This window comes from Cydia amplana, chromosome 16 (genome assembly GCF_948474715.1).
Source record: "Cydia amplana chromosome 16, ilCydAmpl1.1, whole genome shotgun sequence".
NCBI lineage: Eukaryota > Metazoa > Arthropoda > Insecta > Lepidoptera > Tortricidae > Cydia > Cydia amplana.
The window spans coordinates 16,305,162-16,325,362 of NC_086084.1; the positions used below are offsets into that span (position 1 = coordinate 16,305,162).

At 36.0% G+C, this 20,201-nt stretch overlaps 1 protein-coding gene across 3 annotated transcripts in view; it reads left to right on the plus strand.

Annotated features, from left to right (window-relative positions):
* Positions 1-20,201, plus strand: part of LOC134655053 (protein prickle) — a 407,966-nt gene that overhangs the window by 248,888 nt on the left and 138,877 nt on the right. The window lies entirely within an intron of this gene.

A 20,201-nucleotide genomic window follows, 5' to 3' on the forward strand; every position in this document is an offset into this window, starting at 1 on the left:
ATGCTAATTCATGTTTATAGATTGGCGGAATTAAGATGTCTCATAGAAATATCTGACTTTTACGATTGGTTTATACGCTATATACACATAATATATGATATTAAGATTTTCGATAAAGCACATCAAATGTGATTAATCAATTTGTAGCATGAGAGAAAAAATCCAATAGCGAATTAAACAAAACACTGCTATAATATATTGTAGTAATTAATTTAATTACTTACCGACTAATCCTAGGTACTTCATATTTATAAGTTATTTAAGTTACCTTTTGTAGGTACCTATTGTTTTCGGGCTCCCGATATTCAATATATATCGATATATATCGACGCAGTTACATGCATCCTGTTCAAGTCTAGTGAAACTAGCTATGAATCATTCAAAACTGTTAATTAAACGCCTTGTTTACTAGTTTCATATTTTCATTTACTTTGGTAATTATATATGTTTCATTGAAATAAACCAACTAAAGTGTCATTCTATGGAACTTGCTAACTATGTAAATAAAAGTCACAAGTAAATCCATCATGACAGACAAACTCAATATGGCGGTTTGTTTACATAGTTAGCAAGTTCTATAGAATGACACTTTACGTAGTGATTAATATAAAATCTCGTTTAAAACCATCAAATTATTCGGTCCAGTAACTCAAAGCGAGCAGATCGGAACCAGGAAGCGACCTTGCCGGTCGAGATCATCCGAGATTAAACCTTTTTAATACTGCATTCAAATATCAACTTTACTGTCTAGGGCTGTAGAAACAGATTAATTTGTATTAAATGTTTGTGTGAAATAATATAAACCGTACCGTGTACTGTGTACCGTGACCGTCATGGTACGGTACTGGGAAATTATTTAGGGTTTTTTATGGGTATTATAGGAATGTACTTCTTTTAGAGAAGGGCTAATAGTATATGCTAGTACCTAGTCATAAAAGTGGGTAGAAAGTAACAGTATAAAATAGGTTAGTCCGTTTCTAACTTTCTATAGTATGTTTTTCGGGTTCCGTACCTCAAAAGGATAAAACGAAACCCTTATAGGATCACTCGTGCGTCTGTCGTCTTTCTGTCTGTCCGACCATTCCCCTTTATCTCCGAAACGACTGGGTCTAAAATATTGAAAAAATACACAAAATAATTATTTACCTATAGATGTCAGGAAAACCTATTAGAAGTGTGCAGTCAAGTGTGAACGGAACCCTTGGAACGCGAGTCCGACTCGTACTTGGCCGGTTTTTTTAAACTATGAAGCATTGACCTTCAGAAAAAAGTATGGAACGCTCGGCAAGTTATTAATTCGTCGTCATATTAACTGTTTTAAGCTTATTTTATCTGTTTCCTGACCGAGAGATAAATTTTGTCACGTCGATAGATTACGATTAGAGACGTAACGGGTCTACATTCATCAGGTTTACAACCAGAACTAGCCGTTTAGACCTGTTTATGATTCGTTAGTTGTTTAAGTATCTAAAAGTTTATCAATTAAAAAAGTAAGTCTTCGTTTATGTTTGCCACTTGAGATCTTCTGATCGACAATAATATCACGTCTAGTCGAAATATAGACAGTTACTGATTTAAATAAAGAAAGATTTATGATGATAGGTTGCGGAAATGTATAAAAAGAAAGTTGTTAAAAGTTAATTTTAATTTTGTTTTTGGACTATAAGTTTTTATCGGCTTTATTGGGAGACAAAAATAAATACTATTACTTAGATAAGTTATTTCCATCAACTATCCATTGATGTCCGGTTCACATTATTCCAGTAGCATTCCAGTCCAGCAATCCAATCCAGTGCTGGAATGTTACTGGAATAATGTGAACTGACACTGGAATGTACTGGAATGTACCCATTCCAGTGAGCATTCCAGTCCAGTGACTGGAGAGACCGTCTACTTTTTCATTCCAGCTCACCCAATCCAGCGCCACTGGAATAGTGTAGACAGCCATTCCAGTTGCGATCCAGTGCTGGATGGAACGTTGAACAATGAAAAGACTGGAATATGCCCGGTTCACATTACTCCAGTCCAGTAATCCAGCGGGCTAATCCAGTCCAGTGTTGGAATAATGTAAACGATATGATCCAGTCCAGCACTGGACTGGGTTAGCCTGCTGGATTACTGGACTGGAGTAATGTGAACCGGGCATCAATGTCAGGTTTATTAAAAGCCATTTATATTTTTGACGTGAAACGTAGGTGAACGTCTTTAGAGGGGCTCGGATCAAAAACCGATGTAACGAAAAAGTGTTATGGCGCGGCGACTTATATTTCCGAAACTATAATACCTATAAACATAGCTTTGATTTAGATATATAGAGGAAAGTAGCTGGGAACAGCATGTGCCGCTGACATAGATGGCGCTGATTATGCACTAGAAACGACGCATTCGGAGCTAAAATGACCCCTATTTTCAGTGTTCATTTAATCTAACTGTATGAACAATTGCTACTTACGGTCGAAGTGAATTTATATTTGGCGAGTGAATCTTTTCAACTAGGGGAGGGGGGGGGGGTTTGGTCTAGTGGTCATGAGGTTAGCCGCAGGTTCCATTCCCGCCTCGGCCACCGGTGGACTTGGTCGCTTTTTAACAAGCTTTTATTAGGTCGACCTGTATGTAACTAACTATGTAATGGAATCTAAGGTAACTAATTTAACCATCTTCCAAGGATCGTAGCGTCATGAAAATTGACAGTTGTATGTAGTTCTGATGACAAAACAATGATATGGTACTGTAGAACTGATCTGTTGATGGAGACAGGAGGTGGCCATAGGAACTCTGTGATGAAACAACGCAACCTAATTGTGTTAGGGGTTTTTAGAATTGTTTCGATGAGTATTAGTTGTCTGTCGTAAGAAAAGTACAGTCAGCGATAAAAGCTTGTACCAAAAATTAAATTTTTGCCAAAAACTTATTATCAGAATGATATGATTCATTTTATTTTAGGCCGTCTCTTTGTCTACTTCTCCCACATCGTGCGTGTTTTGTTTAATCTAACAGCCAGTTAAAGCTCGGTTAGCGTGCTTAGCTAATTAGGCGTAATGAGCCCCGTGTACCATAGAATGGACAGTACACGGTGCCAATTACCGGAGCCTGTTACTATTAGGACAATGGTCAAGAATGGGTTAAGATTTTAGTTAATTTGCGATTGCACTACGTTTAAGTAGGTGAATCAGTTAGGTTTAGGTTCTAAATGGACAATAAATAATGATTAAACAAAGGTTTACAGCTTTCATATAACTACGTTGTATTTAATAACAAAACTTCCGTGAGACACAGAAATATTAAATATATATGGTAGGTAGTTATAACATTGAAGTCTATTGACATCTGTTAAAGTTCAAATTTCAATAAATATTTTTTATGATATGCACTAGAGGGTTAAAGCATAACTCACGTATTTTAAGTCAAAGATTTCTCGACATATATCGCTCCATAACGAGGAGCTTCGACGGGAGAACGCGTTAGCGCTTGTCGAGCAATCTTCGACTTAACTTGATATGGAGATAGTGGAGATACCAAATTTCATCTAGTAATCGTTGTTAGTTTGAGGCCCGAGGAAGGACATTATCAACCATCACCATCCCCGCAAACAAAGTCGCGAGCAGAAGCTATATGTATAATGATTTTATTTACCGCAGATAACTGTGAAACAATTCAATAAAGCAAAACAATTCGATAAAAAACATCAAATGTAAGTGTGAGAATTTTGCATGATAAAATGTAACCATATTAGGATTGCAAGGATTGGAAGTCTAGAATATATCAATGTTCTAGACTTCTTCTAAACCGATTAGCGTTTAAAATGAGCATTACTACTACATATATGCTTATTTAAAGCTTTTAACATTAATTTGATTAGGAATATCGTCGTTCTAATGGAACTAATACACGCTAACTGTTAAACAAAAACAATAACGACTGCTTATAAATCATCTTATTAAGAGGGGGCGTAAAACCAGGAGATTAAAGGCTTCGTTACACAGGCGCGTTTTCCGGGCGGGGCGTGAGCGGGGCGCGCCGCTTTTACATATAAAACGCTCACGCGCCGCCCGGAAAACGCGCCTGTGTGACGGAACCTTAAGAGGATACACCGCGGCCGCACGAAATTGCCTTTTCATACAAACGGTAGTCCTCATTTCGTCTCTGGATATTTTTTTTCTAGCCTAATTTAGTGTCCCACTGCTGGACAAAGTCCTCTCCCCTTGATTTCCACGACTCTCGATTTTGTGTTGCCTCCGGCCAGTAGTTCAGGAAGCTGTCCAGTACGGATATGATGGTCCTTCTTGTCTACGTGACAGCGTGATAAAACGGGACACCGTCACTTTCCATCCCGGGGTGTTAAAAAGTGACAATTATTTTATCACGTGGGTAAAACTATCCATAATGCGCCTGCAGGTCATCCCGCCATCTCCGTTTGGGCCCGCCCCGTCCACGTCTCTCTAGTCTCTCTACCGGCATCCACTTGGTGGCTAACACCTCTCCGGATGCATGCGGTCGACGTGACCGGCTCAGACCCATTTGAGCCTAGCGGTTTACTCACCTAAATAAGTCAGCATTGCGGGTTTTAGAGCGCAGAGTGGTGTATCTGGATATTAACCACTCGTGCGCCTGTCTGTCTGTCCGACCATCCCCCCCGTTTATCTCCGAAACTAGTGGGTCTAAAATTTTGAAAACACTTCTTTACCTAAGTATAGATGACAGGAAAGCCTATTAGAAATGTGCAGTCAAGCGTGAGTCGGATTTAATGTACAGAACCCTTGGAACGCGAGACCGACTCGCACTTGGCCGGTTTTTTTCATGTCATTTGCCTTTGATTAAAACGGTTAAAAATTTTATGTAAAAAACAAGACCTCTTATAAATTATCTTATTAAGCACATGGGCAATTGTATTGAATTGCTCAATTGTCTCAACTGGACGTAATGAGGTAACGATTAGCCAAGCCCTCGCTTGCTCAATATTGACATTGTTTGAAGTTAGATCAACATCGTGCCTTCTTGAAGCCTATAAGTGGGTTATTTATTTGGTACTTATTTGTAAGTATAAAGAACAAAGTCGGTCGTCCTTCATTCATTGCGTGGTGACAATTTATTACTAGATTAATGAAGTCTTTATTCATAATTTCACGGGTGAAAAATACAAAAATGCTATGACAAAAGTTATACAAACAATCAAATATCAAATCAAATGTCAAATATTATTAATCTTGTACATTCGTTCTCTTAACTTTCAGTGAATAGCTAAATTACGAGTCACATGAACCACCAAAAAGCCGCTTCCAGGATACAATCGAGTAAGTAACTATGTATTCGCGTTCTACGCATCACGTACAGTCACCTGCAATAATATGTTACTCTTCGAAGGCCGCGAAAATATGTGGCACGATCTTATGGCTCTACAAATAAGATCGTGTCAGATATTTTTGCGGCCTTCGTTGTGTAACATATTATCGCAGGTGACTGTTCTAGGTTCGTTTGACTTTGTAAGAGTTAATAAGTTGTTTTTTCTTTCGTGTATATGTAAAAAAATGTAATTTGTAGATAAACTGGAACAGGTTAATATCTGTAGAGTCCCGATCAATGGGTAGACTGATGTAATTCGAACCCACATAATTACATTCGCAATTATCGCCGGCATCCCCGCACCTGCGTCTGCGCAGGCGTTCCAGTCGCTAGACAAACAGGAACGAGTCGCGAGCTACAGAAAATAAACCGCTTAGCCACTGAAAAAATATTATGTTCATACCTAAAGTAGAGACCTACTAATATTACTAGTGGCTCTGTGACCAGTAGACTTGCGAACCGACATGGCACCGCCATTTTGAAAATTTTCCGAAAACTGAATCGACCGGTTGAAAAATGCGACCTGTAGACGAGAACATACGGATATACGAAAGTATCTTTGTCCAAGCTGAAACGGAGACCTTTGCTAAGGCGTTGTAAATGACAGGTCAGGAAAAGGTAAGCTACGCACATATACGCAAAAATGCATACTCACTTTTTGAGCGGAATTCATTCAAAAGTGAGTATGCACTTTTGCAGTTGCATTCTAAAATCAAACTCACTACACTAGTGTCTTATTTCACCTCACCCGCGCACGCGCAACCAATTGGAATATACTCCCTGCGTGTGCGCTGACCTATGTTACAGCGCTATTTTTACATGCACGCGAGGGGTGGATCGTGTAAGGGAGGTACAGTCAGCCTTAATAGGAGCGGAGGATACAATGCACCTAAAAACATATTTTTGTTAAGCTATTAGATAATTGTAGATACTTTTGACGCATAGTCTGATCTATTATTTTTGATGCTGACTGTACATTATTATCTTCCTGCGTTTTCCCGGTTTTTTACCACGGGTCACTCTTTAGTACTTGGCAGTCTAGTCCCAAGTATTGGCGCTGGAACTAGTTTTCACAAAAGTTAATGTCATTTTACCTTCCATTCTAGAGGGGAGTTTAGGCACTAAACATGTATAAGTACCTTCTTCGTTTAGTCGAAGGTCAAAAAAAAACAACTAAATCAGTAGGTACCTATCCCCATATCTACTTGGCACTAATATACATGTTCCGGTTAGTCTAAGGACAAAATGATGTCTAAATCAAAAGAGTGCCTTTTTGTTTCAGTAATAGGCCACAAAATATATAAAACTTTGACTGTACCTCTGTAACAATTGACATGTACAGTCGACGTCAAAAATATATTTACATTTTTCGCCTTATTACAATGGAGTAAGGTGCAAAAGTGTAAACATATCTTAGACGTCAACTGTACCAATACTTTTAGTAACAGACTTACAAAATACTATTCTTAAAAAATCTACATGTCGCCTAACAATGCCACCATAACGAGACTCTATTTAAACACAGTACATACTCAAACCTATTCACACTTTCCTCTTCCATCCCTCTCTATTATTCGGCTTCGATAGTTGTTGGAAAGGGAAGGATGATGTAAAATTTCTCGGTAGCCCGCAATATTTGTCGAACACTCGAAGATACGTTGGCTTTTCTTATTCACTGGGCAGGTGCTTTGTACCACTGTACTGTTTTGGTACGGTACAATTGACTTATACTATATTATGTTGCATAATTACTTAGGAAATAGGAAAACCGGCCAAGTGCGAGTTGGACTCGCGTTCCAAGAGTTCCGTCATAGGTTTTCCGGTCTTCTATAGGTAAAGAACTATTTTGTGTATTTATTTGTTGGCGGCCAATCTTAAACAGCGGAACAACATTCTGATTCATCAGGGGCAGATGCAAATCGTACACATCTACCACTACACACACCGCGGGCCCTTTCACTAACCTCACACTGTCTATATTTCTTGCTGTATGAATGATCAATTAATTATTTACCTAACAAAATTTTAGACCCAGTAGTTTCGGAGATAAAGGGCAAGGGGATTTAAATTGTACATGTTAACAAATTATCCCAATTCCCGTAAAAATTAATGACAACAATTTTATAATTCTAATACATTAGGAGATCAATAAAATATATTTATTTATTTATTTAAACTTTATTGCACAGTAAAAAATGTACAAAAGGCGAACTTAATGCCTGAAGGCATTCTCTACCAGTTAACCCTCGGGCCAAACAGAGAGCAAGCAGTAATAGGTGCAAGAAAAATTAAAAGTACGAACAGTTTAATATTAAACATATTTTTATGTTGTTTAATATAATTCAAATTAACTATTTACAATCACAATAGAATATGTGTTCGTCACAAAAATAAATGTCCTTGTTCGCATTCGAACGCGGGAAAAATTATTTTATTTAACTTGAATATTTTGATGATATTCGCACTCATCAGTGAGTGGGCGTGAAAACTATAACTCTTGACAAATCGACATCAGCATAGTGTGCGATTTATCTGTAAATTGAAACATGTTTGCGTGCGCCGATATCAATTTATGGATCCTGACATCTCGCGAACAGAAATGGCTAACCTAGTGAAAGCTGACTTGATGAAAGATCCTATTTAAAATGATATCCTGCCAGCCTAGCCAAGGTGACAATCGCTATCAATACGACAACATTATAATTTGTTAACCCATGCGAAGCCGGGGTGGGTCGCTAGTTAATTATATTTCAAGTTTTATGTTTTTTAGCCATTCGTCAACTGCTAGGAAAGGTGGTTTTCAGTTCAAAATGCATTTATTTAATGGTCTTTATCAGAAATTATATACGAAAAAAAACATAAATCCCGCAAATGAAGACTGCCTACTTCGAACATTTTGATTAAGTTCTGATTAAAATGCTGCTAAGAAAGCGTACAGAAGATATAATTTGCCTCGTAACCACTGGCATGCCAAAGGTCCACCGTTCCTGATCAGGCTATTCGTCAGGCAATCTAAATGACTGATCAAGCTGTCGATTATCCGCGGGCTTTCTACCGTGAGAAGGTTTCTATACTAGATCTTGTTTTGAGCTGGAAAAAACGAGACTGCGTAATTATGTACGAAGACGTAAATACATATTATTATGTATGCAATTTTTCACCTTATTTCTATGGGTTAAGATTGAAAAATGTGTAGATATTTATGAATGTCATGTAGAACGCCGTAGGCAAGGATTTGTTGATTATTGACTAGAAGCAAGCTTCTGGACTTTTGTTTGTCATATTCATATGAAGAGGATGGACCGGTTTTAGTACGGTATCTTACGTATTTTAAACTAACGTACTTACAGTCTTACATACATACATAAACATACACCAAACAACGTACGTTATGTACAAGTACAATTTTATGGGCTCCGCGTCCCGTATTCCGCGCATTTTAAATTTTTAAGCAATTTTTAAATGTTGCTTTTATTTATACCTATATATTTTTTTACTTTTAATTTTAAATACTAATTTTATAATTACTTTCTATTTCAGGTAAGTTCAAAGATGTTACGATTTAATTCATCACGTGAAAAAGGCTGTCGTAAGTAAAAATTCATATTATGTCATTCATTTACCTCAAGTTTTTTGTTCTAGCTAAAATATAATAAATTAAAAACAAGTCAAATTATTATCAATTTGCATTCGGCCGATTGAAATTGAATTGAATTTGTGGCAAATGAGTTCATAACTTGTACTAGAATGATTGATGGGAAAATAGACGCAGTGCGCGTCTCCATTATTAGTATTATTAGTTATTACTACTCTATGGTCTCACTGTCTCACGACAAAAAAATACAGTCCTATCATTTTTGGTCATGTTTTTGTCGTCCGTTAATTTGGAAGCGAATTATTATTTTATACAGTTAAATTTAATTATTTGCGAATTAAAATTCCAAAGTGCTTAGATAAAATACGGGCATGTTGTTAATTGATAATCTTGATACGTTATATTAACTAGTAAATCGAACTCTCTCGATTGGCTTTTTAATCAGTACCTAATATTCATAAAATACTAACTTTACTTAGGTAAAGTCATAAACATGTCAATTTCTAGTTTAATCTAGATTTAGATTGAAAGCCAATCTCCGTTTAACTGTGTCAATTTTATTAGTGCTATAACTACCTAAGTGAAAAGAGGGAGTATTTTATAACCGTAAAATACAGTATCCATGATTTATGTTGCGAACCATACACTATAATTAAGAAGTACATTGGAGTGAAATGCAATAAAATGAAAATTTTAATAGATCGAGGAATTACAGCGCTAACAATTAAATGTAATTTTACTGATAAATATGTACGTTGAGCTTATTTCACCCGAACAAATAACATTAGCATATATTCTACATACTACATAGTATACCTACACATAAGTAATATTCGTAGCTCTTACCATTTGTATGCGGATGACCTGCAGTTGTATGCTCAAGCTGATGTGAACGATGTTAACTCTGCCATTTCATTGCTAAACGCTGATCTAGAACACATCGCTGAATGGTCTAGCAGTTTTGGTATTAGTGTTAATCCAGCCAAGTGTCAAGCCGTAATTCTGGGCAGCCAGCGCCAAATCTCAAAGCTCAGTTCAGTCGCTATCACACCAATCCTGTTTGATGAGTCTGTCATTCCCGTGTGCACTAAGGCTAAGAACTTAGGATTAATTTTTGATTCTACCCTTTCCTGGAGCGGCCAGCTAGGTGATGTAAGTCGTAAGGTTTCAGGCACACTAAGAACTCTGTATAAATTCAAGAATTTTCTCCCAGTAAGTACAAAAAAGATGTTGGTACAGGCGTTGATTTTGCCAATTATTGATTATGGTGATGTGTGTACAACGAATGCCACTCAAGAGTCCCTCAACAAACTTGAACGTCTCCTCAACAACGGCATAAGATTTATCTTTGGTTTGCGTAAATACGATCATGTTTCCTATTACCGTCGCCAGCTCAATTGGCTCTCCATCCGTCGCCGTAGATCACTTCGAATACTTTGTACCCTATTTTCAATCTTGTTTGAGCCTTCTGCTCCTGGATATCTAAGAAATAAGTTCCCGTTTGATACCCCTCGCCCTGGAGTTGAGTTGCGTACATCTCGTGTTCTCAAACTATCAATTCCCGCTCACCGCACTGGGTTTATGACTAACTCCTTTGCTGTCCAGGCGAGTCGTCTCTGGAATTCACTCCCTCTCAATATAAGACAAGCCCCGAGCAAGTTAGCTTTCAAGCGGTTGCTACATAAGTATCTGCTGAAACAAGAGTTCGAGTAGCGTTCATCATTATATTATATATTATGAGTATGTATGAAATATGTAGTAGTATATTATTTATATATATTCTAGTGTTTTTATTTGTGTATTCTACATGTAGTTTATCAGAATTATTAATTGTTTAGTTGTTTACTAAGTTCTAATAATTAAATTCCTTTTTCTCCTTGCACCAATTTTACATGTCTCTGTTTGGCCCGATGGTTGACTGGTAGAGAATGCCATTAGGCATTAAGTCCGCCATTTGTACATTATTTTTGTGTATTGTGCAATAAAGTTTAAATAAATAAATAAATAAATAAGTAGTAAAAAAAACAAAAATATTTCAAACGAAAACAGAGTTATTTACCACTGGCCCACTGAATTATTATGAAGCATATTAGTCAAATAATCAAACCATTTAACAGATACAATTTTTAAATCCATACTACTAGTCATTGACCGATTTCTATCGTGTCGTCTGTTACAATGGACACAGGCGATTGTCCAAAAAAACGTATGTCTGTTTTAAATCAATTTCATTTTAAATCAATTTCCATCAGTAATTAGAGTGATTGAAAACGGCCTCGTATTACGTTAGACGCTCATTTGTTTTCGATTACATTTTGGTTCAACAGTTCCGTTATTTTATTTAAATTGTATTGTTGTCTAAGTTATCTTGAATTGATAGCAATTTATAAAGGCATTATTTAGTTACAAGAAAGTACTACCTAAAGCCATAAGAATCGTTTGTTAGACCCATTGATTATGGGCCAATTTTTGTTGTATACATTTTTTTTCGCCTGATTTTGATGAAACTTGGTCGATAGATTGAGTTCTTTATTCTGTTCCATATAAGCGCAATTTGACCGTATGTACCCAAAATAATTATCTTCATCTGAATTGCGAAAAAGTATAGTAAGTACGTGGTAGGTACATACTTTCGTAACTCAACTAATTGTAAGTATTGGCTCTCGCGCATGAGAGGAGGCCTGTGCCCAGCAGTGGGACGTATATAGGCTGAAATTATTACTATTTTAACTAAGTATAGTATAGTCATTGTGTTAGGTAGGTTAGGTATGTAGATTTTTAATGTACAAAAACCAAAATTGACAACCGGATATTACACCGATATTTTAAAAATATTCAACAGCCCCTAATTATACTAATGGATAATTTTAACTCCCATATCAACTGTTCATCTATGAGCTGTCCATATGTCACGTATGGTGAGGTGACATGAGAGACATCGTAAAATGTTCATTAGTGTGTTATCAGATCTATTGCTACTAATTGATGTAGGATTGACACAACCAAAAATAAAAAGATTACCTACCTATAAAAAAAGTTCTCTTAGAGTTTATTCCTAAATCATTTTAATAAATACCTAATCTTATACCTTTAAACGAGCAATTCTTGTATATTTATTTATTTATATATATATATATATATATATATATACATTTCGGGGATCTCGGAAACGGCTCTAAGTATTTTTATGAAATTTGCTATATGAAGATTTTCGAGGGCTAAAAATCGATCTAGCTAGGTCTTACTGAGAAAACGCGCATTTTTGAGTTCTTATATGTTTTCCGAGCAAAGCTCAGTCTCCCAGATATTGATGATTTTAATTAGAGTATTACACTGCTGTGCTAACAACATACGCAGTAATCGCAGTTGAAAAGTCATGCAATTGTTTATCTTGTTCGCTTTGAATAAGTTCTTTATTTAAACGATGATTTTCATGCAAGTACTGCACATACTATTATCAGGGCAGTACATTAAACTCTAAATGGAGGATGTACCTACCATCGCCCACACTGTTAACCTGTCAATCAATGGACCTTATTACAAAAGGCATAAGGTCTACCATTGACAGTTAAGAGTGTATGAGTTAATGTTTGTACTCAATTATAGATTTCTGAAATGATTTCCGAAAACCCGCATTTTATTTAGCGCATTGTAATTATGCCTACTTGAATAAACTATCTTTTATCTTTATTTTAAGAACAAGCGAAACAAAAAAAACATCCCCATTGGTAAATGCTTTTTTAGATTTTATGTTGTGGGCGTACATTAGGTAACCTACATAAACATTATGCCTAGTTTTTTGGTTAAAACGAGTGTAAAGCTTCTGTCGAACAGAGGGCTGGCCTTCGCACAGCGTATAAGTATCACCACACAGGTATACTATATGCCTAAGTTAACATATTAACAGTACCTAACTGTGCGTTACACCCATACATACGCTTGCGACATAAATATGCGACGCACGTAATTGTATAAATAGAATGTAAGCAATAATAGCCTATAAATATATGTTATGTTTAGACTTACTTGCTCTCTCTATACTTGGATACCGAGAATACAACACATCTTCGGTAATGTTTGGTTTAACTTATTCTCCATTCGACCCTCCGACTACCAACTCATCAGAGAGGAAATACGGCCAGCCTGCTGGGCACCTTGCCCTTGCCCGTTGCCGGCGATCTAGGCCAATTTTTTTCGCTATAGGTCTTTGTACAAAGACCTATAGCTAGTTTTGTTAAGTTTTGTTACGTTAGTTTATTTTCCAGTGTAAATAATTCGACTGCAATTCTTAATTTAGTTCTTAGACTCTAGGAAGCTTCACAGTGCTGTCAATTTTCTGTCCACATTAAGATTAAATTGGAGCAACCTTATTTAAGTCTGTTTTGCACTTTATTTTACAAACTTCAACCTCGCTTCCTTTTTTATAAGGCTCAAATTTGAATACACTAAAAACGGATACGAGAATTTAAAAGTATTTTAAAACCAGATTAATTTCACGCAAAATTAGAGCTTTGAGTCGGGGCTTAGCGTAATGCCACGGGTAGCGGACGTACTGACAGACAGACAGACAAGCGAGGCTAAGTACTGTGGATGTCAAGGGATTATTAGTGTTAGGAGAACATAATTAAGATAGTGAATTTTATAATTTTGTTATAAGCAACGCTTCTTACCAATAAAAATCCCGCCAACACTGTACAAAACTTTATGACATTTTAAGAAATATTTACTTTGAAATTTTTTTATCGAGGACATTTCTTAAACTATTTACAAAACATAGAATAATAAATAAATACACCATTGGGCAGTCGAAAGGCTCGGGCACGGGATCAGGACGATTTACAAGGGGGTGCCCGAGCCTCCAGACTGCCCAATAGTCCCCTACCTCCCCTACCTAGGTAAAAAGTTCCTCAAATTTGGCATAATTTTAAAACACCATTTGCACTAACGCATACCTATTTTGATTTTATTCTGGTACTCGTGATTCTGAGTAGAAATTATGATTTATCTACTTTCAAAAAATATGGCGTAACATTGTTTCAATCCGGAATATCTGAACATTAGTTTTTGAACGCTTTTAATCAATAGATAACATAGGCTTTGTTAAAATAATTTTGAATGCTTTGGCCGCACCGATATATCTGATGGCGACTGTACAGTCACCTGCAATAATATTTTCGAAGGCCGCAAAAATATCTGACACGATCTTATTTGTAGAGCCATAAAGAGCGTATCACATATATTTTCGGCCTTCGAAGAGTAACATATTATTGCAGGTGACTGTACAGCCTAATAGTTTTCCGTAAATACAGAAGTCATTTCCGATCCTTTCACCCCATTACTTAGTTACTACCTCAACCGGCAATACATTAGGCGCAATCTGACATTCCTCAGGCCCACGCGTGGGCTGTATCGTGATCTGTCCCCTTGCCTAGTTTAACTGGGATGTGCGTGGGTAATTTTTCATACAAAAGTTATTTTAAGTCGTAATTGCTAAAAATGTTGTTATTATTGTTTTATTTACTCATCACCTTAACCCGTTAGCGACATGTTGATATAATTGAAAGAATGGTCGCGAATAATATTTTATTTTAGTGTTTTATTTTCATACAAAATAAATAATACTAATAAACTAAAAATTTCAACAAAAATGCACATTACAAAAAAAGATTTTGGTTAAAGTTTATTACATACCTATTATAAATGTTAGAGGTACAGTTACACTCAGTTACAATCTCTATATTTAGAGATTATCATAACGAAGTTTAGCCTTATATGTATTGTATTTCTTTGGATTTTTATTTGTAAACCATTTAAAATTTATGGAACAGAACAGAAACTAGTCACGTGACTTTTGGTAGCATCTGTCTTTCCGATTGTTTTTTCGTTTCGTTTAGCGTTTGTCGATGTACGATTGTCATCTTGGCTAGGCCCCCTGTTCCATCCCACCCTTTTCGTGGTCAAGATATGTCATGTATCTTTGATTCACCCTTACTCTGTAAGCGATTGAAAATGGCAGTGGAACCCTAAACTATCGAAAAAGAGCGTAAGCGGCGTTATTTTGACATTGTACCATCCCGACCTTATCGCAAAGGGATACGAACAATAGTTTAAAGAGTAATTTAACTGTACAGGAGTCCCATTCAGTGTATGTGGGCGTTAATACGCCATAATGTTAACTTGTTTCAATGTTTATAGGAATTGCTGGAGTTTAATGTGGAAAGGATGAAGATTAGAATGTTTCGAGACATACGTTTTACTACCTACTAGGTACTGTAAGTGTTTAGTCATTATTGTAAATGTCTTAAAATAGCATTTGCAGTCGAGAGTGGTTCGAATATTTCGTAAATATTGACTGAGCAAAAAATGGCTCTGACAAAATGTATGTGACAATAGGGAGTAGGTTAAATAAATAAATGTTTAAGTACCATCAATTTTGTAAATTCATGATCAAAGGGTAGGTAACTTTTGTAAAAAAACTTGAGTTAGTAACTTAACTAAGAAAGAAACTTCAAGTTTGGCGATACTTTCACGAGACTCCTGTTATCGAGCTTGCTTATTATGAGAATGGATATCATTACGAACTTTAATGTTGTTAGTAAATATCTGTGCACAATTATCTGCAGTTAGTTTTGCTTAATGTTCATATAATAATATGTCATGTCGGAATGACGCCGCTGCAGGTACGAGATTGAGCTTTTTAGGTGGTCTGATCATTTTGATAACCCCTTTACGAGTACGTTCGTTCTGTTTCATTTCCTGTCTCTCCCCTCAGGTCGTTTCCCTATAATAAAGTAGCCTAGAATGGATTTTAAGCTCAAGTTGTATACCTACACATGTCAAATATCAAGGTTTTTAGGGTCCCGTACGTCAAAAAGCAAAAGACGGAACGGAACGGACTTAACATCCCCCCCCCTAAAATTTTGAAAAAAATCACAAAATAATTCTTTTACCTATACATAGATGACAGGAAAACCTATTAGAAATGTGCCGTCTATCGTGAGTCGGACTTAATGTACGGAACCCTTGGAACGCGAGTCCGACTCGCACTTGGCCGGTTTTTTTTATGTTGGGCAGCAGATTATTAAACAATTATTATTCAAAATCATAAACTTAAAAGTCATTTCTACCATCCAACATAAGGAAACAACTAAAAAAATTGCCAGAAATAACTTACTTTTGTAAATAAAATGCAACTTTCTCTTCGTTTTTGAAGTATAAAGAGAGCTTTTACAAGCTGGTTTGAAGAAAAAGTTTAAGAGCATTCGTCACAAATGTTTCACGCACTCAATACTCGTAAACCGGCTTGCCTTAAGCTACTGTTTAAAAACCCATGTAATTCTCGATCCAGCCCAAACAAAGTCATATCTTTACAACAATCTTTGACTCATTAAAACCTCTCTCCAATACATTATCGACTTTATTACTATACCCATAAGTGCGCATTTTAATGAACTGTTTACCCGTTTCGTGATAATGACATTTTGTGCTCGAAATTCGCTTAAAAGTGGGATATCTGCTTTTTGTTTTGGGTTTTAGCGGCCTGAGTATTGTGTTGAAAATGTTATTATTGCTAAGTTATATGTATCTTTTCATCGGTTCGTCGTAAAATGGCACAAGATTATGGAGATACAGATATTTTGTATTTTAAGGCTAAATGGAGAGTTTTTAGTTCATTGTGTCCCAATTTGTGGAATGAAAAGTTATCGGCATTTAGTGTTACGCGAGTATTTACTTTGTTTATTGTAAAATAATTACCAAACTATTTATTAAACGTAGGTAGTAAGGTTCAAATGTGCTTAGAAATGTTAAATTAATATCGTTTTTACAGTTTTTACCTGTTATTTGGCTAGTGTAAAACATTCCCGCGCCGAAAACTCCGATGTATGATCATGATAATGAGTTCCAATAATCAAAACTTAGAACGGTCCCAGGCGAAGAAAATATCCATTTTGCTCAATAAGGTAAAGATTTTAGGTGTCTGTTGTATTTTATATTTGGATATGTTACGAGTATGTTTTTACTGTTATTGAAGAATTTAGTTTACCACGGATCAGATTCCAATATTTGTACCTAAATCACTTATTGTAAATTGTAAACACACCATTATTGTACCTAAAGCTAGAATTAAGTACGTTTACAAAGACTTCTTCTTGAATTCCGAAACTTGATTCAGATTTAAGAACTTATTTCGATTTGAATCCCATTTTGTCACGGCCGTGATCGGTCAAGCTGATTGGTGCATGCAAAATAACGTGGAAGTTGCGTAAGACACCGAGATGATGGTCAAAGTCGTATCATAACCAGTTGAAAACAGTTACAAGTTGTTACAACTACAACCTGAATCGTGCTCCAGACTATCTAAAAGCAAATGCCCTATTAGTGAATTGGTAAAAGGGTCTGTTAGTTACCTACCCTTTGATCGGCCCCATTAGGTAATATCGAACTATCGGGGATGGTATCAGACTAATGGCCGTCTGGAAGTACCCTCAAATTCAACCCCTAGTGTGAATGGAGGTAATTACTAAACTAGCTTGGAGGCGTATTCTGATTGTATTAACAGCTTATGCATATGATCTGTAGTGTCCAAAGTGACGTTCTGGTTGAAAAAAGGTCACTTTTGACTCTGATAGATCAAGCTTTATTTGACGTTCATAAGCGCATTGACATGCCTACATGGAAAATGAACTAATTACATATATTTATCTGTATCTTAACTTTATTCATAACAAATTACAAATTTAGAATTTGGATCAATTAAATATTCATTCAAAATTATAGTATCTCTACATCATTTTAGTAAATGAAAAGGCTTAAGTAATGCAAAGATAAAATCATTTTAGTGACTGCACACGAGATAAATAATAATAAAACATGTAAATGGAATGATGAAATAATATTTAAATCCAGTAAGTGTAATGCCATACGATAAATAAATAAATAACTTAGCGATGGCAAAGAGGATAAATATAAAATATGTAGAGGTTTGCGCGGGAGCTTGCGTGGCGGCGCGGCGCGGTGGTACGTGGTGGTTAAAAAGAGAAACGTCCCGATTTCCGGCGCAGGCGCACGGTAATCACGCAGCCGCGTTAGATGCAAGGGTACACTCGGACGGTTTATTTGCCTTTATATTTTGAAATAAAATATATTTTTTAAATACCTATATAAATTCAAATTATTTATTTCATGTGGTTTACACACATAGATATACAAAACAAACAAACATACAGGAATTACACATAAAAACAACATATAACTATGGACACGGATTATATGGTGACGCTGACGGGTCACCGTTGTAAAGGGTTCGAAACGATGGGATATAATTATGTATTTTAAATTTATTCTACACGATAATATACTAATCAGTTTCCATAGAATTTCATGAGTGGGTACCTAACTATCGCGTTAACCGAAAGTAATATTAAATTGATATTCATACCAAGTACAAGCGTTTTCGAGCGATAAAACAAAGGAAAAGATTAGCAGCTTACTGGTAAGCTTCGGTAGCTCAGTTGTTTAAAAGCGATCGAACCGGTGTTTCAATAAGTTCCTTTGATATACAATTTAACGAACGCTTTTTTTAAACCATCAGTTTTTCATAAATGCATCGTGTATTTAAGATACTAGGTCGTGTCGTGACCTTTCTGAAAATCCGTTGATTTTAGACCAACTGAGCTACCAAAGATTGCCCGGTTGCGTCGAATATTTGATCATATTTTGATGAATATTTAATAATACTTGGATGAGTATTTTTAAAATTTGTGATGCTGACATAGTTATTAACAATTTTGCATCCAACTGTACCGCGGCTGCAATTTCGAATAAACATGCGTACACGCATCTTATTTGCATGCAAGTAAGCCTGCTAATATCGACAAATTACACACACCAATCTCAAACCAAAATAAACTTTAACTCAAGCAAAAAAGGTGCATAATCACTTTGTTTTAAACTCAAACTAATTCACATGGACTTTTGTACTTATAACAATAAAATGGAGGATTTATATGACATATTAATAAGTAGATGCAACCTAATGTAGATTATATGCTAATAGTTTTAAGGTTTACATTGATAATGCGGTTGTTCGATTCCTGAGATCGAGACGATTAGTTGTGTTGTTTATTGCAAATTGATATAGGTCGTGTATGCGAGGTTTAATTATTGATTTTATAATGGAATTCTTTCTTAAAGGGCTTTGCCCATAGGGCTTGCTTACTGGCCAAATGGAATCTCTACTTGGTTAACAGTAAGGTACATTAGGGTAATTACGAAAGCGGTATAGTTTATAAAATGGTAAATATATTCTGATTCAGTTGACATTCATGATTCAAATTCTTGCTTAGGTACGTTCAGAAACCAATTCCTTGTAGCTCAAAAATCGATTATGAATGATTATCCGCGACTCGAAGTTTACCGGTACCTAATTGAAAAAAACAGGGTTCCGATGAATCAAAATATCGGCTTGTATCCCTGTTTTTAGGGTTCCGTAGCCAAATGGCAAAAAACAGAACCCTTATGGATTCGTCATGTCTGTCTGTCTGTCCGTCTGTCCGTCTGTCTGTCCGTCCGTATGGCACAGACACTTTTTTCCGAAACTATAAGAACTATACTGTTGTAACTTGGTAAGTAGATGTATTCTCTGAACCGCATTAAGATTTTCACACAAAAATAGAAAAAAAACAATACCGTAAAATGGGGTGAGTAGAGTCAAAACTGAAATTCAAACCTCGATAACATTTTATTTTTACATATGAAAATTGAATGGTGTATATAATATGTGTTCCGGAAGTTAGTATTTTAGTTTTTATTTTATTTTGGGTAGTTCCATTTCATAACTTTGACGGTAAAGAGGAAAACCCACCTCACCCCGTAGTGCCTCGTATTTGGGGTGAGAGGGGTTTTCATACAAAGGTGATTTTGAAAGATTGTTGGATCGTTTTTTTTTATTGTGCGTATTACTAATTACTATAGCTCCATTTAAAATTGGAATACATTATTTTTGTAGCAGTAGCCTTAAAATCCCTTCTCACCCCCCTGTCAAACCTTCTCTCCCCATTCATAACCCACCTCTCCCCGCGAAACCTACTCACCCCGTTTTACGGTACATTTTGGGGATTCCCCATACTTAGAACTGAAACTCAAATTTTTTTTTCATCAAACCCATACGTGTGGGGTATCTATGGATAGGTCTTCAAAAATGATATTGAGGTTTCTAATATCATTTTTTTCTAAACTGAATAGTTTGCGCGAGAGACACTTCCAA